Here is a 25,247-nt window from a genome sequence, read left to right on the forward strand (position 1 = left end):
GTCTGGAAGTGCCCCACCTTGAGCCCATTGTGGAGGATGAAGTTTGCTGATATTGAGCAGACCACTGAGAGAACTGGCGTTTCCACTGAAGCTCATTGTCTCTTGTGTCTTTTTTCCTTCCTCAAATACAACAAAGCCACTACTAAATTCATTGAGCTATCCCTATCGCTGGCCAAATTGGTGATTGCTATGAGATGAAAGCCCTCCTCTCCCCCAGAATCACACCATGCAGGGGGGAGGTCATTAGATGAGCCCAAGAAGAGAGGGGGTGTCCCTGTGCAGGAAGAAAAGGGGACTATGCAAGCAGCCCCAAGCAGTCTATTGGAATGCGATATTATATGATTTTTTGTAAACATTCTGAAGATGTGAGACCACCCTAAATCCATGGACCCACGCACTTCTATATTGAATGATATGCAAGCAAACACAGGAGCCATTTCCTCACTACCAAATTAGTCACAAAGATTGTCATTCTATGCCACTCCTTCCCAGTCTGACGCGCTAACCTTGTATCAACTATAGGTAAGGCTAAGCCATACAGGACCCGATAGAACAATTCATCAATGGAGCCCTTCCTCATCTAATACTAGACCAGGGGTAACATCCCTGGAGATTGAGCAGGAGGGGTAGTGACTTAACCCAGTTAGAGAGTTCCTTGAGCACCCGTTGGTTATAAAAGTGACACTAAATTCTGTTATTTATGATGTTTAACGAACCATAATGCATAACAATGACTGTAACAATCAAGATGTAACATGAAAACCCTTTTTTGCTTTACTGAAAAACTATAACTGCCAATGAAGTAGCTGTCTGAACCTGGTCCATTAAAACTTGCCTCTCTCAGGAGGCTTGCCTGCAATAGAATGAGATGCTAGTCTGCAATTTCTTAAGGGGTTTTCAATCTCTACAGCAGTAGTATTGTTCGGTTTTTCATTTAAGTTTTTCACTGCAGGACTTGTTATTCTTGCTCAAACCAAGAGACTGGTGTCAGATGACAATCACACTCACTCACTTTGCCAAATGACTGACCTGCCCACTAGACATTTACCAAATTGTCTATAACAATTTCATGAACTACAAGAAAAGAAGGACCACACTCATTTGTTTCTTTATATTTTTATTAAGACAGTGTTCTACTTGTTCAATCCCCACTCACTTTTTTATTGTTTTGAATACCTTCACCTGCCTATGGTTGAGATGAACCTCAAAGACACATGGATTCTTTAGCCTAATCCATGCTCAGCCTGTGCACGGCTACATCGTGAAAACATGATTTTTTCTTATGGTTGAGGGGTGCTCCAGCCACCTGTGCCCTTATGGGTGACAGCCGGTCGAACCTCTTCGTCAACTGTGCTATCTATCTCTGCAATGAATAAAAAACTATTGTTCTACACCTTGCCAGAGCTCATTCTTGCCCTGGATACTCTCAAGCACTGAATGTGGCAGCCTGTTCAGCTGCCCACAGCCATGGCTGTGGTTTCATGGCTATGAGCTTTCACTAGTTTTGAAATGGATCATACAGAAATACTTGGAACTTTAAACACACTCATTGTCTGTGTATTTAAATAAAAGTCCCCCTCTATTTGTCAAATAATGTAATTATCAAAACATCTGAAACCATATCAGTTTCTCAATACTACCGGTGGGGACATTCGCCAATTTCTGTCCCTGGACACTTTGGATGATGTGGACATAAGAAAAGTTTGTCTTTTATTGTTAGACATCATCTTATAGCTCTTCTCTAACTCTCTGTGTTTTGTCTTGACGTTTTGTGAGTGCAGTGCTGAGCATAGATGGCCAAGTCGCTTTAAAAATCAGCCCTGATGACACAACCCATAAATGTTAAACATTACACTTTGGTTCTCAGATGCCTAGATGCATTATATTTCTTAAATGTTTAAGCCCCCTACACAAGAGAACATCTGGCAGTCATCTTGGAATGGAGTACTTGGTTGTAAATGGTATGAATACTATTTTAGCAAACTTTATATATTCGAAGCAAAGGTTAGAAATCTATTTAAGTCATATATGTGATTGCAGAAATTATTTTTGTTCACTTAGATTTCTGTCAAGCAATTCTTGCATGTCGGTTTGTAAATGCTCAAAGGCAACCGCTGCATTAGGAGCATCAAGCAAGGAAAAAGCATAGGTTGTCTTTTGTTTTCCCGCATATCTAAGCCAGGGATAAATAAGTCTATTGTGGCAGATTTGAGCTGTGCAAGCAGTTTTTTCAGGTTAAGATGTACAGTAAGTATTGGAGGACTGTTCTTCCTTGGGTCCAGTCTCTCATCCTACTCAGCGACATGTATCCTTTATCCGTCCCCTCTCTCAGATCATTAGGCCAGTGGTAGAAAGCCGAGCCCCTCGTCCTTAAGCTTGTCCTGCAGCCAAGGGAGCACTTTGAATAGATTAATGTGGAAGTCCCTGGATTCAGGCTTTGTAAATGGGTGCCTTTTGTAATTAAAGCATAGGTTTGTCACACCCCAGCTGATTACTCCAACCTAAAAGAAAAACAATATGTATTCAGTTCTGTTAATCTAAAAGCAAGCATGTTATTATAGCCCTGCAGTAACTCTTCCAACAGCACACGAGTTAGAGCAAGCAGTGAAATTCAAGGGGGAAATACAAGGGATATACTAGGAGCAGTTTAGAAGCTACAAAAAGCAGCCTAAAGGTGGGAGGGAGTGTGTGAAGCTGCAAAAGTCATTTTTTGGGAAAACGGAATGCTGGTATTTGTTCAACTAAGAGAAGTGGCAGCTGTGTACACATTTTTTTCAACATGGTTTAGAGGCATGGAAAACAAGGGAGAGACATTTAACTCTTGATTTAGAGTGGAATGTGTTCATTTATCTTGGGGCAGAAGGAGTATCCTCAGCATTAACTACACTTCCTAATTTAGCCTTTCGATTTACTTAGAATTGCCAAGATTTGCACACTTTCTCTACCGCGAAGACCCCTTACAGGTTTTACCCTCTGCCCACGAATTTGCCCGGCTTGCCTGGACACTTTAAGAAAACCTTTTGGTGCATTATTAGTTTTTCTTTGCACCTTTGTTGGGCCGTGATTTTTAGATAATTTTCCTACTAGAATTCCAGAAAACATGGAATAGACCACCCTCTGGTTGTGTGGAATATTTTATGAAGAAAAATGGCTTGTCTTGTGGGGATGATGTCATAAGAAAAATAGGATTGAAAGACTTGGTTGACTTTCAAACACAAGCCTTTAGGGTAAGCAAAATCTCATCATTGTAGGTCACATAGGTAGGTTTCTCCATGGGTCATTCATCCGTTTCAGTGGACCATCAAATGCAAAAAGCGTTAATGGTAGTTCAGCGATAGAATAGCTATAGATAGTTGTTCTATCAAGTATAAATTTAGCTCGCCATTTCCCTGCGCTCGATAGGCCACAATTGTTTGTTCATTGGCCTCTACATCGCCTTATCAGCCTGCTTTTACTCAATCCAATTTGAGCTTGCGGGCAAAGAAATCTACGCTATCCAATCAGCCCAGACAAACAGCAAAAAAAAAAAAAATGTGAGCACCTCTTTAGAGTGTCCTTCGCATATGGCAAGAGTGACTGCTCAGCCTGGAGGCTATTGTATTTATTATATTATTTAGGTTACAAACTAGACCCTGAATGATGTCAGAGCATAGTAGAGAGAATTAAAAGTAGCAGGTTTCAAGCATTTGGGGTAAATGTCGTATGTCAGTCCACTTGGGGATCTGTACTATGCTCTGAGGATTCATAACCATGTGCTACAGTTTGAACCTTTTAAAAGCATAGTACTTATTAGATGAAGCCAATGTAAGCCAGGTGGATGTTCCCTGGAAGATATATATTTTTTAAATTGATTGTTTCCAGAGGACTCTGTCTTCCAGGGGGGCTCCTCCTCCCCGTGCAGATCCTTGATGCCTGTTTTGGAAGACAGCATTCTTTGTAACGTGGGCTGCTTTGAAGATGCACCAGCCTGCTGCATGGAGGCAATGTAGCTATGTGACAACTGGTGAAATGCAGTGGAAGTGTTGAGGCACTGAGATCAGTCAGGTCTGCATGAGATACAGACATTAACTGTGACAATCCACTCTTGAATTGCTCAGCCGAGCACGTCTGCAGCACTGTCTTCTGGACCAGATTACAGTTTTTACTAGAACACGGCTTGGCTTCGGGGGTGCATAAAGCTGCAACTCATAAAAAAGATTTTGAACATTTTCAATGTCTTCGATGAACAGCTCCTGTTCTGTTGGATTCTTCTGCCTGCAGACTCCTCACCTGTTGAATGTTCCAGATGCTAGACTGGATCCAGAAACATTTCCATAGCTCTTTTGTGGAACTATGAGTCACTGGCTTCATTTCGGCAACAAGGCAATGCAACAGTGACCTCACCGGGGCCTTACATTGCCACGCTGACATAGTGACATCAGATGCCTTTTTTTCAGCAACGTTTAACATGGATCCGGACCTTTTCTCCTGGAATTTGTCCCTTTGCAGTGTTCCCTTAGGGATATGTCTCCCCACAAAAGGTTTCCCAGTGCAGCACCTAGGGATGTTACCTCACACCCAAGAAAGCAAGCCTATTAAGACTGTAATGAACAGATATCCATTTTGGATCCCCGTGAGATATGTCCATGGGCTTGTGATTGAGGCACTACTGAAGGTCATGGGAAAAGTGCAGCCTCTTACACCCCAAGGCCATAAAGGAGTGTAAAGCCATGCCGTGGTCTCCCTCTAGATCCTACTCCTCTCAACTGTCAAAATCTACTAAGGAAGACATCAAAAAGCAAAAGGCATGATGATGGCTTGCCAAAACACTGTTGACAGTCAATGGGTTCGTCACGTTGCTACCTGTGGAGTGTTCCACGTAGCCAGAACCAATGGGTATGAATTCTCCCAAAGAGCCTCCATCTGCAGTGCAGTAGTAAAAGTCCCAGGACCCTTACTGGCTCCTCTGTTGCCTCATGCCTTGCCTTACCCCTGAGTGCTTAAAAGACAAATTGCCTCAACCAATCTGGAATGTGGGAATACGCTTTTGGGGTGAACTCGCTCAAGACAGCAAGCTTCTGACGTAAGCAAGATGTTGAGAGAAGCTCTCAAGGTACAAATACTTGCAACTGAAAAGTTGGGAGCATAGTATGAGATCAGACGCGGGCCCTGTGAACCACCTGGAAGTACAACTAACTGGGATACCACCTGGGCAGAAGGAAGTATCAAATTGATACTGGGAACTGTAAGAGACAGTGGACAGTGACTTCTAGCTGGCAGAAAAACTGTGGGGAGGATGCTTGCCGAGGTAACTGTTACAAAATATGTGGCAAGTATCGAAGCACTCTTTATTCTCTATTGTCAAACGTCCATTTTTGAGAAAAAATTATTTCTTTTCACCTCACAGAGCATACATGACACCTGAAAGATTGACGAAGATGGGGAAAGGAAGTGTTGCCATTGTGCTAATTGTGGATTAGAAAAGGCGACTGACATCCAAATGTTCATGGAGTGCCCAGAAGTCAGAGGTTTTGGGAAGAAGTGGGTAAGACAGTTTCAAGCATTCTGGGGGTACATGTTAAGGTAAGTCTTTCGCTGACCATTTTTGGAGTAGTAGAGAGTCTAGAGAAGTTTACTAGTGATATTAGAAACCTTTTTTTATTTAATGGTACTGGCGAGAAGGGAAATATACCGAAAATGGGTGAATTGTACCCCCTCCCCAGCATGCGGAGTGGCTAGATGCCCTCCTCTATATGTCCAAAGTGAATTTGGTGGGGAAAGCATTCAAGAAGAAAAGGTTCTGGAGATTAATGATGGCGTGGTCAGGGGCACAGGTGGGAGAGATGGGTAGGAATGCAAATATCTTGTCTAATGATTACACCAGCTCTCTTGGCTGCGTTTATAATGTGGGTCCCATAATCGAGCAACATGAGAGATACGCTGCCTCCTGGGTATTTTGTCATTTTGTCTATACCCATACTTGGTCAAGGGCAAGAATCGAAAGTAAAGGTTTGAGTGACAGTTATCAGAGTCTGAGGCGATTGAAAAGAAAAAAAAAATAATGCAATGTTTGCAAAATGTTACATTACTTGGTACAGTGTTGAAAGACCAACCTGAATGTATCGCTGCCTGTGGTTTATCACCAAGGGTCCCCCAACGTCACCTAAAAGACAGGGAATATGAGTAAACGAGAACATTTGTGTATTAAATAATGCAATCTAAGTTACATCTTGTCATTGTTAGAACATTTGAAACTTGAAATTTGGACGCCCAATGGACCGCATGCTAGACGGCATTCCCAGAGAATAAATGTATGTCCTAAACTTCACTCAGCACCTCTTGTCTAAAGTAATTGGTTACTCTTATGCTAGAACATTTCCAACATAGCCTAAGCAAATATTTCTTGGTCGGATGTCCTTTAGTTACAGCTGAGAGTCTTAGGTTCCAAGTTTATAAAGCTCATCATGACGTTTGCTTTCACAATACAGCTGCTGTGCTGCTGGTATCAAAGTTGTACAGTTGGCTGAGTGTTGCCACCACAACAGATCTCTAAACAGCACCCAGAGTGTGAAAATGCATAAGGATCATACAAGTAGTAGAAAAGAGGTTTACAAATGCAGCTAGCATAATATATTAAGATGTTTTCATAAATATCACAAAACTATTTTGACAACCGGTACTTTCAACTTCACTTCTAACTTTTATCAGTGAATTTGTCATCCATAGCTCACAGATTCCGGTGTATTTATTGAAATGCTCCTAATGCTGCTGGAATCTAGACCAGTATTTCGGACACCCATGGGCTCCCACCTATTGACTCGTCCAGCGCTTCTGTCCTTTGTTAAGGATGCAGAGAAATGATATAGGATTAACTTAAATACCGAAGCAATAACTCGACCCTTTCCGCACTATTAAGAGAAGCAGTTCTAAATATGTGCTTGATAGGTATCCCATGAGGAACAGAGTCAGACTGATCTGCATCTGGCTGGGTCTGAACTGGGGTGGCGAAGTGAGTTAAAGAACGATGATGGATTCAACCCAGATCTGTGACTGGGGGTGAGTGTCTGAAAAGTTTCAGCGCGCCGTCCATCATCTCCTTGTGTTTGCCTTGTAAGGTATGTCAACCCCTTGCAAAACAATCTTATGTTCGAATTCCCTAATATCTTGCAACCTGCCTTTAAATACTTCCATGAACTATTCAACAATATCATCATCATCATCAACAAGAATCCTCCAACATAATTATGGCATCAGTCCTCCAGCCTACCTTTAAATACTTCCTTGAACTCAATCTACAGTCAACATCATGGGAACAAGCCCCCAACAATCTTCAAATACTTCCTTAACCTCAGTAATGTAATTGTCCGAAATGGATCCTCGTACAGCATCTACTGATATAACCAAGGTAATAGTACCCCCAAATTATCTTTAAATACTTCCTTGCACTCTTCAATAATATCATTAGACATGGATTCTTCTCTATCTACTGGCCATTCTGTCGGAGGTCTCAAAACCATCCTAAAGTTTTCCCTGGTCTTTTAAAACCGGTATGCAGTAACCCTTCTTTGCTCCATAAAAATTTAGCAATGTTAATTCTGCCTTAGAGGTTCACACTGCCACAAAAATAATCTAACATGTCGACTGTGTTCCCCATAAGCCAAAGGGTTAATGAAAACACTGCTCCCCATTAACAAGCATTGGTAAATGCATTAGGTTTTACCTATATGATTAATAATAAGCTGTTTTTTGTTGTAATTTCTATCTTGCTGAGTAGTACAATATAAGTTATAGACAGTCTATTAAATTGTTATGACTTGTTTATGTACAAAAAGGCAATATATTGTGCTTTTACTATGTGGTATAGTGTGGGGTAATAGCAACATTTTGAAAAATGAAATGAAAGAGGGAAATAATAGTATTAATTAATGTAATAGAAATATTATGTATTTAGAGGAGTTCTGACAACTTTTGGGCCCAGGGCCACTGCACCTGCTGCAACTATTCACATCATGATCCTATTCTCTATAAGGTATCTACACTTGTGACTGCCTATTTAGCTGTAAAATATTACACTATTAGGTGTTTCGAAGAGGCCATGACAAATTTTGGGCCCGGTGTCAATGCACCTGCCACACCATTCAAATCATGACCCTGTTTTTTGCAAGGTAACTGCACTTGTGACTGCTTAGCAGTAAACAATAGCAATATTAGGTGTTTTGTGGGCTGCCTAGAGGTTTTGGACCTAGCGCTACTGCGCCTACTGCACAATTCAAATCATGACCCACTCCCTGCTAGTTAAATGCACTTATGTCTTGGTTAGTAGTAAAATATAGCAATACTCTGGGTTTATTGGGTTCCCTATGGCGTTTGGCTTCAGTGCCACTGCACCTGCCGCACCATTCAAATCAATACCTATTTGTTATGTTATCTTATTTTTACTTATACCGCGCACAGCTGCCCCAGCGAAGGGGCGTCCTGGCGCTTAGACAAGGTAAACACAACACAACACCGATAAAAAAACAGAAGGGCCACAGGAACAGCAAGAGAGCTAAGCAAATAAGAAGGTCTTGATGGCACGTCTAAACTGAAGAAGGTCATCAATAGCCCGGATATGAAGAGGAAGAGAGTTCCACCAATTCGCCGCTAGCACTCGAAAAGAGCGGCCACCTGCTCTACTCAGCCTGAAGCGCGGAACCACAACCAGATTCTGACCCAAAGATCTGAGGGTTCGCGAGGGTACATTTAAATGCAAGGTAACTGCAATTGTCACTGCCTGATTAGTAGTCAAATATAGCAATATTATGTATTTAGAGGGGTTATGACAACTTTTGACCCCGGTGCCACTGCACCTGCTGCACCATTTAAATAATGACCCTGCTGCCTGCAAGATAACTGCACTTGTGACTTCCTGTTTAGTAGTACAATGTAGCAATATTAGTTATTTAGTGGAGTTAAGCAAACTTTTGGCCCCGGTGTCACTGCACCCAGAGTGGAGAAGTGTGGCTTAATGATGCAGAGGTCTAGCCCGGGGCCAGGGTTCAATTCCCCGCCTCGGCGGGTCTTGGGCTCAAAATTCCATGGACCTGATAATTCTCGCCTCGGTGCCTATTCCAATCATGGAGTCCCACTCTGCAACTCTGGGCAATAGCTTGCTTAATCTCCACAACGGCCCCCACAATGCTAAGGATGCCTGGCCTCCACCTTTGGGGTGCCCAGGAGTGGACGCCTCACAGGGAAAGCCAGGATGGGTTCCACAGCGGTATTCGTACAAGCGCCTTGAGACCCTCGCGGGTGAGTAGTGCGCTATACAAGTATCAATTTACATTTACATTTACACCCGCAGTACCATTTAAATCAAGCCCCTTTCAACTGCAAGGTAACTGCAATTGTGACTGCCTGTATAGTAGTAGAATATTGCAATATCAGGGGTTTAAAGGAGTTCTGCCAACTTTTGGGTCTGGTGCCAGTGCACCTGCTGCACCATTCAAATCATGACCTTGTTGTCTTCAAGGTAACTGCACTTATGACTGTCTGCTTAGTAGTAAAATACAACAATTGTATTTGTTTAGTGAGGTGCCTAGAGCTTTTGGTTCTGATGTCCCTCCACCTGCTGCACCATTGAAATCATGACCCTGTTGTCTGCACTTGTCATTGCCTGTTTAGTTAAATTGTAGCAATCATCTGTGTTTTAGTGGGGTCACTAGAGCTTTTGGCGCCGGTGCCACTGGACCTGCTGCATCATATTAATCAAGTCCCTTTTAACTGCAAAGTAACTGTAATTGTGACTCACTGTTTAGTAGTCAAATATAGCAATATTATGTGTTTACAGGAGTTTTGACAACTTTTGGGCTCAGTGCTTCTGCACCTGCTGCATCATTCAAATCATGACCCAGTTCTCTGCAAGATAACTGCACTTGTGGTTGCCAGTTTAGTAATAAAATATATAGCATACAACATTTAGAATTTGATCATAATGACTACATAGATTAAGTTGTAAAAATCAATCTGATAATGCTTACAAAGTGCAAAGAAAGGTACTGTGGCATGAATAGGAAATGCCACTAATGTTCTAAGCAGTGGCGGCTGTTCCGCTAATGTGGAGGAGCGTCACCCCACAGAACAAAAGGAAAAATAAAATGATAATAAGGTATCGTTATTATCATTTTAGTTCTCCTATTGCAGTCAGTGGCTCTGGCGGGGGCGGGGCTGGCTAGTGGAGGGGAGGAGTGGTTTGCACTCCCTAAGTGTGCACAACTGCGTGGCTAGCCATCTTGGGCGTGCCAAACAGTCCTGCGCACTTTGCATCTTCCCCACCACGCTGCATTACACAGCCTGGTGAGGAACATGCACAGGCTCTCTGAGCGCTGAACCATGGCGCTCAGACCAATCACAATTCTGCATTACAGTGTTGTGATTGGCTCAGGGGGGCCTCGGAGCCGGGTGCTTCTTGCTACCGGAACGGAGACAAGAAGAGGGGGACGGAGGAAAGACAATGGCCAACAGTTTATAGGTAAGTGGTTTTTTTCCTTTTTTTCGCCCGCCACCCAGGTCCGGTAGCAGCCACTAGTCATTCAAAGGCTAAAGCATCTGCTTTATTCAACTAAGTAATAAAAAGCAAGCATACCGTTAGAAGCTGTGTGCCTTTTTCGTGGGAAGAGATCTTATCTTGATAGTGAATGGGGTTTAAACAGTGTGAACAGCTTTAGTAGAAGTATTGTAAATGCGTTCCGACAGGGGAAATTAACGACAACAAAAAAAGTTCCACACAAAAGTGAATGAACATAGTAATTAGGCTATGGGAACGGGTATGAGCCCCCTTTTAAGATATATTGAATACAAGAGATTTCAGAAGCACAGCGTAAGTGCTATGCAGGCAAAACAAAGTATCTGTAATTATAGTAAAGGAAGAACCCAATGTAAACTTCACTGGCACACACATAGCCTTCTTTAACTCAAGTTCATCACACTTGAGAATAAGAACGAGGGCCAAATTATCAAGAAAGGGCGATACATTATCGCCGCTTTTATCGGCAGGAAACTGCAGCTAAATGGGCGATAACGGGCTTGATAATATGCCCTTGTTAATTTCCCATAGAAGCCCAGGTTAACACCAGAAACTGGGCTTCTATGGGAATTCACAAGGTCATATTATCAAGCACATTATCGCCGCTTTAGCTGCAGTTTCCGGCCAATAAAAGCGGCGATAATGTATCGCCCTTTCTTGATAATATGGCCCTAGGTTATAGTTTTATAGACCCATCCTAATTTCTTCTCCTAGCACACAATTTCCTTGAAGGCTCTTATTTTAATGTCTAACACATTTTAGCGAAGTGGCCCAGATTTCTACATTTGTTACATCGCCTATGAAATGCAGGTTATGTACTAGTGTTAGATACATGGACTGAGGAAAATAACCTAGGCAAATCACTATATATATATATATATATATATATATATATATATATATATATATATATATATATACTAGCAGCCCGTCCCGACGTTGTCCGGGAGCAATCATGGCTCAGGGCCCCCGCCCGCCCTGACGTTGTGTAACCTGCCCACGTCACTGCTCACGTCACTTTTTCCTGCTGTAATGCCCCGTTTGGTACCTGCCCACGTCACTGGTCACGTCACTTTTTCGTCCTGTAATGCCCTGTTTGCTACCCGTTCCACTTTGTATGCTTTTGTCACCTGCACACGTTTCTTTTTCCTCCTGTTAACCTGCCCACGTCACTGCCCACGTCACTTTTTCCTCCCTGTAATGCCCCGTTTCACTTTTTCGTCCTGTAATGACCCATTTGCTCCCCGCTCCACTTTGTACGCTTTTATCACCTGCACACGTTTCTTTTTCCTCCTGTTAACCTGCCCACGTCACTTTTTCCTCCCTGTAATGCCCCGTTTCACTTTTTCGTCCTGTAATGGCCCGTTTGCTCCCCGTCCAACTTTGTACGCTTTTGTCACCTGCACACGTTTCTTTTTCTTCCTGTTAACCTGCCCACATTACTTTTTCCTGCACACGTTTGTTTTTCCTCCGGTACCTGTGGCTCGCTCACCGCTCCTCCCTCACATTTACTTTGCTGACTGGTAACTTGGCGCCCTACCTCATCCGCCGCTGACCGCTCCTCCCCGCCGCCGCTCCTCACTGTCTGCCCGCCGATCCTCACCGCCTGTCCGCCGGTCATGTCCGCTGCTCCCCTGATCTCCGCCGCTCCTCGTCACTGCTCCTCCCTGCGCTGATCTCCGCCGCTCCTCCCCGCGCTGTTCTCCGCCGCTCCTGTACGCCGCTCCTCGCGTGTACGCCGCTCCTGATGTCAGCACGCACGTCGCGGCCGGCGCTACTTTGAAGGGACTACTTTTTTTTGTAACTTATATTTTTTAATAACGTATTTATTTTTAATTTATATAGCCTATGTCCATCTGCACACCCTGAGGATTACAACGATGTATCGGGTGTGTGGATTGGCGCTGTGGTTCCCGAGTTTACCCGCCTCAAAGCCTCAAAGTTCTTCCTTTATAATAGTAGTATAGTTATATATGCGCAGGCACAAAAATCCTGAAAATGATTAATAAAATTAATAAAATTGCATATATATTGAAAACCATGCAACATAACATATGTTGTTATTATCAAATTGTTTTCTCATATTTTTTTTAGAGATTTGTTTTCATTTCTTAAGATAAATGTGTCTGATATTTTGCTTAAATATATTAAAAGAATTTTGACAATTTTATCAGGTGTCCAAATTCACAGTGAATACATTGAGAATTGCACATGTGATACACTAGTATAGATTTTCTTTTTCTTCTCTTTTTTACTTATAGTTCACATCAACTGATGAAACAAGATTGCTCTTTGTAAACAATACACAATGCGAGTAGCTAAATGATGGAAGATAGCTGGCGGTATGTAGACACTACGTGCATTTTGGCGGAGCCTTAATCAAGAATACGTCGCAGTATACACTGAATGGGACAAAAAACAATACAAAAAAACTAGATTTTCACGCCCGCAATATTTATGTTTACCTATTGTCTTGAAATAAGATCAAAAGTGTGATAAGAGCATGATCAGTGAGTTGTGGCCCACTTGAAGATGCTGATAATATGCATCAAAACAATTACCCGAAAAATGACTCATGCATAAGTAGAAAATGAAATTCCACAATATGTGACCGTAAAGTGAAACGTGAATGGAGTGCGGAGACCTTTATAATGAGTCTCTATAACATGTAAGAAAAGAAAGAAGAGGCTGAGAGATGAACATGGAAAGCTAAATGGAAGAAAAGAGGGTAACGAACATAGAGAGAGGACTGATGATAGGGCGCCATATTAGAATGGTGTATCATGTCAGTGTCGCATGGCAACACAACTGGTGTGGACCAGTAGATCTATATGTGTAATCAGGTAATCTCCAGCGATCCTAGTTCTAAGAGTAAATGTGTGGTTACTCCAGAATGTACAAGAGCTTACCTGCGGCTATTTGTTACATTGGAGTGTAAATAATGAGATATGTAGAGATAGCCGATATAAGGCAATGTTCTCCAATGGAGACTCTGCTCCTGAGTTTGTACCGATAAGGTGGAAATTGAAGAAGGATCTGTAGGTGAGGTGCCAAGATGAAATAGTGTGCCATGTCACTATAGCTGGCCTCAGGAATGGTGCATCAATGCGGGCCTGAATTAGTGACCATAGATATGCAGTTATTAGATTGTCAAAGATATACCTATAGTCCACAGCCTCTCCAGCGATCTTAGTGCTAAGAGTAAATGTGAGGTGGCTCCAGAATGTAAGAGAGCTTACCTACGGCTTTTTGTCACATGAGGGTGTAAATCCTGAGATATAATGACATTGCCAATATAAATATATATCCAAAGAACATGAACATGTTCTCCAATGGAGACTCAGCTCCTGAGTTTATAGTGTTAAGGTAGATATTGAAGAAGGAACTATAGGTGAAACGCCAAGATGGAATAGTGTGTCATGTCACTATAGCTGGCTTCAGAAAAGGTGCATCAACGAGGGCCTGAATTAGTGACCATAGATATGCAGTTGTCAGATGGTCAAAGATGTACCTATGGTACACAGCATATCAGCGCCAAAGAAACAGGCTAAACATAGGGTTCAGAAAAGCAAGGGTTGACTATGCACGGCATACCTTATAGTCCATGGGATGGAACTGCGAGCCGACTAGGGCCTGAGACATGAAAATGTCCCAGCTTTAAGGGATGGAATAATGTAGTATAGGCCTGGTACTAAAGGATCTGTGGTGCAGAACACTTCAGAAGCAGTGTAGTCGGGATCCTAGTGTAAGATACATGACACTTACACCCACCCTTAAACTGTGAACTCCACTTATTGTGTTTGTTTTATCAATCTATTCTCCATTCCTGGTTTATGTTCTGTCCATGGGACTATGTATGGATGCTGCACCCACATGTTCATGAGTCACTGCAGCCTCTCTTCTGCTAAGCTGCTTTGAGTCTATTCAGGAACAGGCTATCCTGTTTTAGGTTTAAACTGATAATAACTGAAAAAAAACACCAAAAGGGAAATAGCCCTCACCAGTGTAAACATATAAACTCTGAAAAAATACCTGCACACCCACAAACTAAAGGCCATTCAAAGAAAGGAAAAGGAGAGTGAAAGAGACATGTTTATTTCTTTCCTAAGGCAGAGTTCTTCAATCTGTGGGGCGCCACTGACCCTCTGGGGGGGCGCGCCACCGTCTCAGGGGGAGTGCGTACTCCGCCGTAAATCTCCCCTTTGTCCTCTACTGATTACAGAAACAGACGGCAGAGTGAAGCTGCAGGGGCCCGAAGAAGGGGTGAAAACTATTAAAACCTCATTAACAATATGAGATTTCTCTTTCAGCCATGTAATCCGCCGCAAAGGGACTAAGCACAGGTGTAAATGAAAAGTAATTATTGTGGGAGGGTGCAGGACTGATAAAGGGTTTAAACTGCCCTTCTGAAGACAAAGGTGAACCATATGGTTGGAGAGGGGATAGAGCCGCTTATATATCTGAAAACAAATGGGGGCCTCTGTTCATCTCTGCAGCATGCGGGCTCTGTTTCACATCACGTTATGTTAGAAATGCAAGTAATCTCATAGCGTGTTGCAGAGGCCTCCTAGGGACTTGTTGAGCAGATCTTTCCTGAGAAGTTTGCATGGAGTGCAGGTTTCAGCTTTAGGCCACATTTCACTGCGCATCTTTATTTTTCTTGTTTTATTTAATTTGCGCAGGCCTGCTTGGCAACACCCCTGACAGTTATTTTTTTTTTCTTGTGCCTCAGTCATGATCATCTTCAGAGCTGCTGCCTGTCTGCCCTGTAACAGCTGAGAACTGTACATTACATAGCAGTCTGTCTTCTCACTGACAGTAAGCTGTGTTAGTAGTTGCTTGCACCAACCTGTTTGGGTCAGGTGACTGTGAGAGCCACTGTGGTGCTTGCCAACGTAACTTTTCAGCGCGCAAAGCAACACAGAGTCAGAAGAGCATGCCGGGTAGCTCTGTGTGACAGGCTGCAACTGGTGTGATGGGGCCACCAGCGGGGCTTGGCAAGCAGTGGGCAATATTCAGGACCGGGGTGCACCGCTCAGTAATACAGCTTGTGGTTTATGATGTGACTCGTCTTAGAGTTCCTTGATGCTCAGATGGGTGTCATTTCTGATATGTATGTTTCCCTCGTCTTCACTGCTTGAGTTTGCCTGCGAGAAATTGTCACTCATAGTCCTTGAAATGTCACTCATAATTACACTGAAATTAAGAAAATGTCACACATAGCAATCTGAAACCTTGGCAGCTATGTTTGAGGGGAGGGGGGTGGGGGCTATCCTGGTTAATTCCGACAGCTGAAATGCTTTAGCTGCAGTGGGAGGCAAGGAGCCCCCTTTTCAAAAACTGAAAGCAACTATTTTGCCACTATTTACTGCAAGTGTCTGGGAATGTACCCTGCATTCAGACAACTTGCTCCTCATTCTCGCCCTTCACTTTCATGCTCACCCTGCACTCACAGCGATAACCATTCCCTCATACTGACCCCCATGCACTCACACCATTCACCCTGCACTCAGTGATCACGCTGCTCTCACAATGCACTTCCGCGGTGTTCCCTGTACCTCAACCTGCAGCCACACAAGCACACTACCCACCCTGCACTCAAGTGACACTTCACTCACCTGTCCCCCTCACTGCTCAATCTGCAATCTCACTTAAACAAGCCCATCACGAACCATGCATTAATTAGTCCTACTCTGCACTGACATGCACACCCAAATTCATATGGTCACCTCACTCACCCTGCAGTCACTCCATGTACCCTACTCTCACACTGTCGCATACCTCACTGTGCACTCACATGAGCACTCCTGCCACCCTCACAGCACAGAGGGTTAATATGCCTGCTACAAAGAAGGTGTACCATGCAGATCAAAGAACTGAGGGGCATATGTTCAAGGAAGTTGCGGAGTGAGGCGTTTAGCAGTCATGGGTTAAAGCCTCTCTCCGCCACTTAAGAAACGGAAGGCTGCACCATATTTACAACAATATGGTGCAGCCTTGCGTTTCCCCTTAGCAGTGTAGTGCCAACGCAGACACCATTGCACCATAGTTCAAGGGTGTCTGGGTGCAGGGAAAATATTGTTTATGTTCAGGAGGGGGACCTTCCTGTACATAAACAATCTTTAAATGCCATTTGTCTCCCTTCCATGTGTGCTGCTTAATGCAGCACACACAGAAATCACAAAATGGATTTCTTTTAAAGAGTACAAATACAAGGCATTTTACTTTTTCCATGTGTGCTGCACAAGGCAGCACACATGGATGAATCAAAAATGAGGAGAAATAATGCATTTCCCCTACATTCACCAGCTTAAGACCAGGTTTTCCCTGTTATTAATTTTAACGCTGCCTCACTTTTATGCTGCCCTTGTAAATAGGGCGCAACATCAAAATCAGTGCCTGTTGCAGTGGAACGCCCAGTGGAACGCCCACTGCAACACCCACTGCCCACCATTTCATGCTAAGCATAGTATGAAAGAGGGCCGTATTTACAAGGCAGCGTTAAGCCAAGTTAAGTGGCTTAACTCTGCCGTGTAAATACGGCAATGCCCCTATCACCACCACAACGTCGTAAAAAGTGACGGTGTGGTTTCTATAGGTGCTTGAACATATGCCCCTGAGTATGATGAAACTATGAGTAGCCCTATAAAAAAAAATTATATGTTTGCCAGAAAGGTGCTATAGAGAGATGAGGTGCATTGTTGGTGAGTGGTAGTGAGGGAATTCATGGAGAAGGAGAAAACACTCATTGTTTTGAACATTATTTGCCGGATATGGCCAGGGATATGTGGGTGGCGGTCAATTATGTAGTGTACCAGATTCCAGAAATTTCTGTCAGGTGGCGGGGGGCCCGACATTTAAAAAAATTCAGCTGGGGGGGCTCAACCTTCAAAAGTTTGAAGACCTCTGTCCTAAGGGGTCAATACAATGTTACTTTGTTATAGAAGGTAGCAGTAAGAAAAACGGAGGTATCATTATTCTGCTTGTGTTTTCTTGTTTAGGGATGTCACTAAAAAATTGTTACTTCTTTTTACGTTTTTCAGTTTTGTGGTCTTTGGTCTAAAGATGAAGGGTTTAGAAGCATGTTTCAGGCCTTGTTTAATCTATACTACTATTATAAAGTAAGAACTTTGAACCTTTGAGGCAGGTAAACTCGGGAACCACAGCGCCAATCCAAACACACGATACATCATTAGAATTGTCAGGGTCTGCAGAGTGACATTGGCTATATATACCCGAAAAAAATACGTTCTATAAAAAATATACATTCATAAAAAAGTAGTCCCTTGGAAGTAGCGCCGGCCGTGTGTGCTAACGACGTGAACGTGCGTGCTGACATCATGGGGGGGGGGGTGGCAGACAGGAGGTCGAGGAGGTCGAGGAGCAGCGGACAGGAGCGAGGAACTCAGGCTGAGGTAGGTGAAGCGAGGGGAGGATCGTCCGTCCTAAAATCCTGCAGACAAGCGAGGGCTTACAGCAAAATAAGAAATACAAAAAACTTTCGAAAATCAGTAGGGCAAGTACCTGAATGCAAAGAGAAAACCTGCCCGCTCACAAACGAGGCTGGGAAACTTTAGAGTTCTGCTTTGCTCCACCATTTGCAGCGACCTACCGTGCAAAAACGATATTTGTACTGGCAAACCACTCCTTTTCGGTTCAAAGCTGGGGGTTCTGTGCAATGGTTACGCTGTGGTTAAATGTATGCAATCTCATCAGTGTTAGAGACAACAGTTTAACCACTGGACCACACATCTCCCTTAAAAAGCCACATCCGCCTGTGAAATTGAAAGTGTTTTGCATGTTTTGCATGTGACTGAGAAACATTTATCCCCCAGGGACCGGCACCCGCATGCTGCAATGGGTACTGGCTCATTAACACGCTCTCCTTTTTCCAAAATAAACCGAAGAAACTCTAAAACACTTAAATGCCTTTCCTCAGGCTCACTGATACAATTTATCAAGACCTTCAGTGTTTGTAAAACAAATCAAGGCTAAAGCTTCCTCAAGGACCTCGCTTACAAATTCAAATGCCAATTTTGGATTGTTTTACATACCGCCACAGAACGAATAATGTACAATAAAGAGCCGGAAATGCATTTGCATGGAAGAGACTAGAGGAAGAGGCAGCCAGCGCAGTCCAGCAGGGTCTGAACAGCAGCCACCTGTGGAACCTAATCTCCGGTGCTGCAAAGGGGCCCATGGGATTTGACACATTTCTGGCCTTGCTTTTTCGCAAGAGGCACATTGAAAGTTTTGCATTTCTTACCATAAGTATTTGCTTCCAAGGTTTGATCTTGATTAGTGCTGCTCATTAACCGCCCGATTCATCAAGCAAAATTGCGCTCGCAAAGGGCCAGATTCTGAGAATCTGGCCCTTTGCGAGTGCGATTTTTGCATTTGGGATTCAGCATCCCAAATGCAAAAATCGCTAATTGCGATCTCGCAATTTTGCGAGGAATTACATTTAAGGAATCTCTATTTGAGATTCCTTAAATGCAATTCATCATCCAATTTTTGTTTGCGAATTCGCAATTTCTGGCCGCAATTTACCGCGAGGTCAGACCTCGTGGTAAATTGCGATAACTCAGAAAAATGCATTTAAATGCATTTTTCTGAGTTGCATGTTACACACACACATGTCCTTTGGACATGTGTGTGTGCAACACCTGTGTAAAATTTCATTTGAGGGGTGCTACAGGGTGTCCTTTGGACACCCCTGGCACCCTTCAAATCGCTATCTTATTTGCGATTAGCAAATTGCTAATCGCAAATAAGGAATACTCCCCATTCATTCCTATGGGCCTTTTGGCCCATAGGAATGAATGGCGAGTTATTCCTTATTTGCAATTAGCAATTTGCTAATCGCAAATAAGGAATATGTAGGAATCGCATTTCTTTATGCAATTTCTACATGAATCCCATTTTGCGAGTCCTTAATAGCGATTCGCTATGAATCGCTATTAGGGGCTCGCAAAACGGGAGAATGATGAATCAGGCTGTAAGAAACGAAGGTCCAGATACGACCCATTTTGCACATTCAAAAATCCTGTTGGCCATGTACTAACACTATTTTGCGAGTCGCAAATAATTTGCAACTCGCAAAATAGTGTTTTGCGACTCGCTATTAGGAAGGGACGTTCCCTTCCTAATAGTGACCCCGCAAGCCATGTAAGAATGTTTTGCGACCACAATTACGGTCGCCAAACACTCGCAGTTTACCACCCTCTTCAAGAGGGTGGTAAAGTACTCAGAAAAGGGAAGGGGTCCCCTTTGTGAATGCAGGGGCAAAACATTTTTAGGGGCAGGCAGTGGTCCTAGGGACCACTACCTGCCCTTAAAAACGAAACGAAAATGTTTAATTCTTTTTTTTTTCAAATGCATTCTTTTTTTCCTTTAAGGAAAATGGGCTGCATTTAAAAAATTTTAAAAACTGCTTTGTTTAAAAGCAGTCCCACACATGGAGGTCTGCTGAGCCCAGCAGGCCACCATCCCTGGAAGGGCCAGCCATTCTCAATGGAGTCGCAAATTGCGAGTGCCTCATAAATATTGATGAAGCTTGCAATTTGCGACCCCATTGGGAATCGCAAACAGTGTCTCAGACACTTTTGTACAAGGCAATTTAAGACTCTCAAATTGCAACTCGCAATCGAGCGCAATTTGCGGAACGCAAATTGTCATGGTCGTACATCTGGCCCAAAGACCAGTATCATACATTACAAGGGATTACCACATATATACATATATAAACACACACATATATCAATACTACTATAATAAAGGAGAAAGTTTCAGGGTTTGAGGCGGGTAAACTCCGGAACCACTGCGCCAATCTACACACCCGATACACCGTAGAAATCGTCAGGGTGTGTAGATGGTTATAGGCTATATAAAGTTTAAAAATAAACCTTAGTCAAAAAATTAATATTTAAAAAAAAGTAGTCCCCCCCAAAGTAGCGCCGGCCGCGACGTGCATGCTCACATCGAGGAGCGGTGTCAGAGCGGCGTCAGAGGAGCTCCGGCCATGGCGCGGGGGAGGAGCAGTCACGTGAAGAGCAGCACGGAGAGGGGGACATGGCGCGGGGGAGGAGCGGCGGTGGACAAGCGGTGAGGAGCAGAGCGGCGAGGAGCTGTGAACTCAGGAGCGCCGGAAAAGGTAAGCAGGCGGGTGTCGGGCCAGGCGGGGAACGGCCAAAAGACAATGTCGGGGCAGGCGGGGGTCGGGGACGGGGATTGACTCAGGCCACGCGGGTCGGGCCAGGGGGCAGGTGGGGGACGGGGCGGGCGGGGCCACGGGCTGCAGGCGGGGAATGGACAAAAGGCAATGTTGGGGCAGGCGGGGGACGGGGAAGGCGGGGGACGGGGATTAACTCACCCCACGCGGGGGTCGGGCCAGGTGCCAGGCAGGGGACGGGCCGGGCGGGAGCACGGGCTGCTGGGCAATGTCGGGGCAGGCGGGGGTAGGAGGAAGCCTGAAAGCTCCCGGACAAGGTCGGGACGGGCTGCTAGTTATTTTATAAACTGAAGGGAACAAGGAATTAACAAAATAATCATATTTGATATTTTGGCTACGTTTGATTCTTTCAGTAATAGGTACAATTTCTGGTTTCATAAGAATCTTTTCGAATATGTACCATCACATTTACCCACTGAGAATGGGTAAAACCCCATTAAAATTCAGCCCCCTTTTCTAGCGAGTCAGTATTGATAGTAGGTGAATTGCCAAACACCCTAGGGTTTAAACATTCAATGCAAGGTATAGTGTCAGGTATATGTGAAAAGAGTCCTGTCAGCCATCATCTGAGATAGTCTTGAAAACATGACATCAGACTTTTGGAAAACATAGAACGCAGTGTCACTTGGAATGCTGCTACAAAAAGTTCTTACTAAGTTCAACAAAGACTGGAGTGGTATTGTTTGCATTTACAGTAATTCAGCTAAATATATGAAAAGGTTGTGTGATGACCTGTCAAAATCAATACCTGAGGTGAAGTGCTACCCTGTAAGAGATCCTTGCTACTTGCTAGACGGTATGCTGGTAATGAAGAATGCTATTGACTTTGTATCCATTCTGGTGCACTGTTTTGTTATGCACAGGAAATAAAATACAAATATTTCTCATTTTGTGCTTTATGTGGCATCATAGAAAGTGTCATCCCACATATGTCATTTAGCTGGTGGTTCTCAGTATTAGAGGCCGTAAATGCCATATTATCCATGTGGCAACCGTTTACAGAATTTTTGCTGAGTGGTGATGCCAAAGACAAGAAATGTGAGGATCTTCGGTCGCACATTGATAGTGATGTGAAAAAAGTACACTCAACTGCATTCTTAGATTTTTACAGGAAAGCATGACTGTTGTAGTGGATATAATTAAAAACAAGCCTTTGCAATGCAATAGGTCTCGCGTTCAAGCGAGTTTGAGCTATTGCACTGCAAATGACAATGCCTTTTATTTATGTTTTGGGTTTTCAAACATAAATAAAAGGCATTGCATTTACAATACTAATATCTTAGACTCTCGCAAATGCGAGACCTATTGCATTTCAATACAGGGCCTTCTCGACCGCTTGTTAGAGTGTAAATATCAGAGGATGAGACCGTCCTGCGACATGTTCAAAGCAGTGATAAATAGTGTAGTGAAGAAGATGTGTAAGTGTTGTAAATTACACAGACACAAAGTGTGAAGTGAGAGTTACATACGATCCGAGCTATAAACACTAAAAAAGAGATACAACACCTTTCGCTCTGTGATTACACTGTCGCGGGAGGTATACAACGGTTACAACGCAATTTTTACAACGCACTACCACTACAACGCAGCCATTACAACGCATACCATTACAACGCATTGCGCTGGGGGGCGCTCTAGGATAGGGAATAAGTTTAATTTTATATCCAACACCTTCCCTAGTGTCCACGGGGACTGGAGTTGGAATATAAAATTATACTTACCACTATCCAGCACCTCTAAGCCCTATGCGTTGTAACGGTATTCGTTGTAAATACCGCGTTGTAATGGTATGCGTTGTAAAAGTATGCGTTGTAACGTCATACATCCGTCGCGGGAGGAAGAGCGGGAGGAAAAGTGGGAGAGGGTGCTATTTCCTGCCCTCCCCGTGATTTGAATGTGCAGTGTGACATTGCGTAATGTCATTGCTATCTTTGGCCTAATAAAAAACATTCCAGCTGTAGTAAGATCCTGGCTTCACCTCCTGGTGCAGGGCGGACTGTGCTTCATGGCAGGTACGGAGGGATGGTCTCGGCTGCAGCTCCGGCCTCGTACAGTGCCCCTGCACTGTACGAGCGTGAGGCGCTGAGGTGGTGGTATTGGTGGTGGTGGTTGTGGTATTGGTGGTGGTAGCATTGGTGGTGGCGGTATTGGTTGTGCTATTGGTGGTGGTGGCATCGGTGGTGGTGATATTAGTGGCAGTATTGGTATTGGTGGCGGTGGTATTGGTGGTGACATTGGTGGTGGTGGCGGTATTGGTATTGGTATTGGTGGCGTTGGTATTGGTGGTGGGGTGGTGGTATTGGTGATATTGGTGGTGCTGGTAGTATTGGTGGTGGTATTGTTGGTGGGATTGGTGGTGGTATTGGGAGTGGTGGTTGTATTGGTGGTGGTGGTATTGATGGTGGTGGCATTGGTGATGGTATTGGTGGCAGTATTGGTATTGGTGGTGGTGGTATTGGTGATACTGGTATTGGCGGCGGTATTGGTATTGGTGGTGGGCATATTGGTGGTATTGGCAGTGGTGGTATTGGTGGTGCTGGTAGTATTGGTGGTGGTATTGGTGGTGGTGGTATTGGCGATGGTATTGGTAGTACTGGTGGTGGTGGTACTGGTGGTGGTGGTATTGGTGGAGGTGTTGTTGTTGTTAATAAAACAGGCTTTTGAAAACAACCTGTCTGGTAGCTTTAGTGCAGATTATATGTACAACAGATGTGCTGTTGTCAGCTTCAGCCCAATAGCACACGCTTATGTGCTACCTGAAATTCACATGACTTAATTTGTTAATCATTTCTAAATCCATTTTACTTGGGGGGTTGAAACAGACACAAGATAATTTGGGGTTAAAGTTATTGAAAGCGGATGCCTGTGTTACAGGGGCAGCTGTGCTGCTTAAATAAACACAAGCGGTTTCAGCTGAAGCAGCGTTTGAAGGACCTGCTTCAAAGGTCAAAGGCTGTTATCAATTTACACTGAGAGCAGGTAGTTCAGGTTTCATGTAGATCGATCGAATGGAGGAGGAGGCAAGTTAAGTGGGGGGGTTGGGTCTAACAGTTTTGATTTACTAATAACATTGTAATTGTTAGGCTAAAACGTAGGATGCTCACTCAATCAATCAATCATGGCATTTATAAAGTGCACTACTCACCCGTAAGGGTCTCAAGGTGCTGAGGGGTTGGTAATGCTGCTACTGCTCGAAAAGCCAGGTCTTGAGGAGTCTTCTGAAGGTCAGCAGGTCTTGGGTCTGCCGTAGGTGAATAGGGAGGGTGTTCCAGGTATTTGCGGCGAGGTGGGGGAACGATCTGCCACCGGAGGTCACTCTTCGGATACGGGGGACTGTGGCAAGGGCGAGGTCGGAAGAGCGGAGCTGGCGGGTGGGGGCATAGAAGCTGAGTCGTCTGTTGAGGTATGCTGGCCCAGTGTTGTGGAGTGCTTTGTGTGCGTGGCTGTGAAGTTTGAAGGTGATCCTCTTGTTGACGGGGAGCCAGTGCAGGTCTCTTAGGTGGGCTGTGATGTGGTTGCGGCGAGGGATGTTAAGGATCATGCAGGCAGAGGCGTTCTGGATGCATTGCAGCTGTTTCAGGAGTTTGGCCACGGCTCCTGCATAGAGGGTGTTTCAGTAGTCCAATCTGCTGCTGTCGAGGTCCAGGGTGACCGTTCTCTCGTTTCGGTGGGGATCTACTTGAAGATCTTGCAGAGGGTGTTGAAGCAGGAGGAAGAGACGGCGTTGACCTGCTTAGTCATGGAGAGGGTGGAGTCGAGGATGATCCCTAGGTTGCTTGAGTGATTAGTGGGTGTTGAGGCTGTTCCCAGTGCGGTCAGCCACCAGGAGTCGTCCCAGGTCGAGGGGGTGGGTTCAAGGATGAGGACCTCCAATTTGTCTGAGTTCAGCTTTAGCCGGCTGTTCCTCATCCATTAAGCGATGGCCGCAGTTTCTCCGTTGCCTTGCAGGGTCCAGATGTCGTAGGTGGTGGCGATGAGGGCGGTTTCGATGCTGTGGTTACTGAGGAACCCGGATTGGGACAGGTCTAAGATGCTGTTTTCCTCGAGGTAGCGGGTCAGTTATTTGTTGACGGTCCTCTTGATGACATTCGCCGGGAATGGCAGCAGGGAGATTGGCTGGACGTTCTTGAGATCATTTGGGTCCGCCTTGGGTTTCTTGAGTAAGGCGTTGATCTTGGCGTGCTTCCAGCTCTCTGGGTGGTTGCTGTCTCAAAAGAAATGTTGATGGCTTTCCAGAGATGGGGTGCAATGGCGGTGCTGGCTTTGTTGAAGATGTGGTGCGGGCATGGGTCAGACGTAGAACCGGAGTGGACGGTGTTCATGATCTTGATGGTGTCGTCATCGTTTATGTTGGTCCAGGAGAGCAGGCGGTTCGAGCGGATGGTGGTCATGGGGCCGGAAGTCTCAGTGGTTGTTGGGGCGGTCGTGGCTTTGAAGCTGCCAGGATATCTGTGATCTTGCGATGGAACAAGG

General features: G+C 44.4%; 1 protein-coding gene across 1 annotated transcript in view; it reads right to left on the reverse strand.

Annotated features, from left to right (window-relative positions):
* Positions 1-1,122: 1,122 nt before the first annotated feature.
* Positions 1,123-25,247, reverse strand: part of LOC147717786 (complement factor B-like) — a 472,008-nt gene continuing 447,883 nt past the window's right edge. Inside the window, exons 17-18 of the mRNA XM_086924573.1 lie at positions 6,093-6,142; positions 1,123-2,501 (exon numbers count right to left, since the gene is read on the reverse strand). The gene's annotated coding sequence lies outside the window, so the exon portion shown is untranslated. The remainder of the gene's footprint in view (positions 2,502-6,092; positions 6,143-25,247) is intronic.

This window comes from Lissotriton vulgaris, chromosome 5 (assembly GCF_964263255.1).
Source record: "Lissotriton vulgaris chromosome 5, aLisVul1.2, whole genome shotgun sequence".
NCBI lineage: Eukaryota > Metazoa > Chordata > Amphibia > Caudata > Salamandridae > Lissotriton > Lissotriton vulgaris.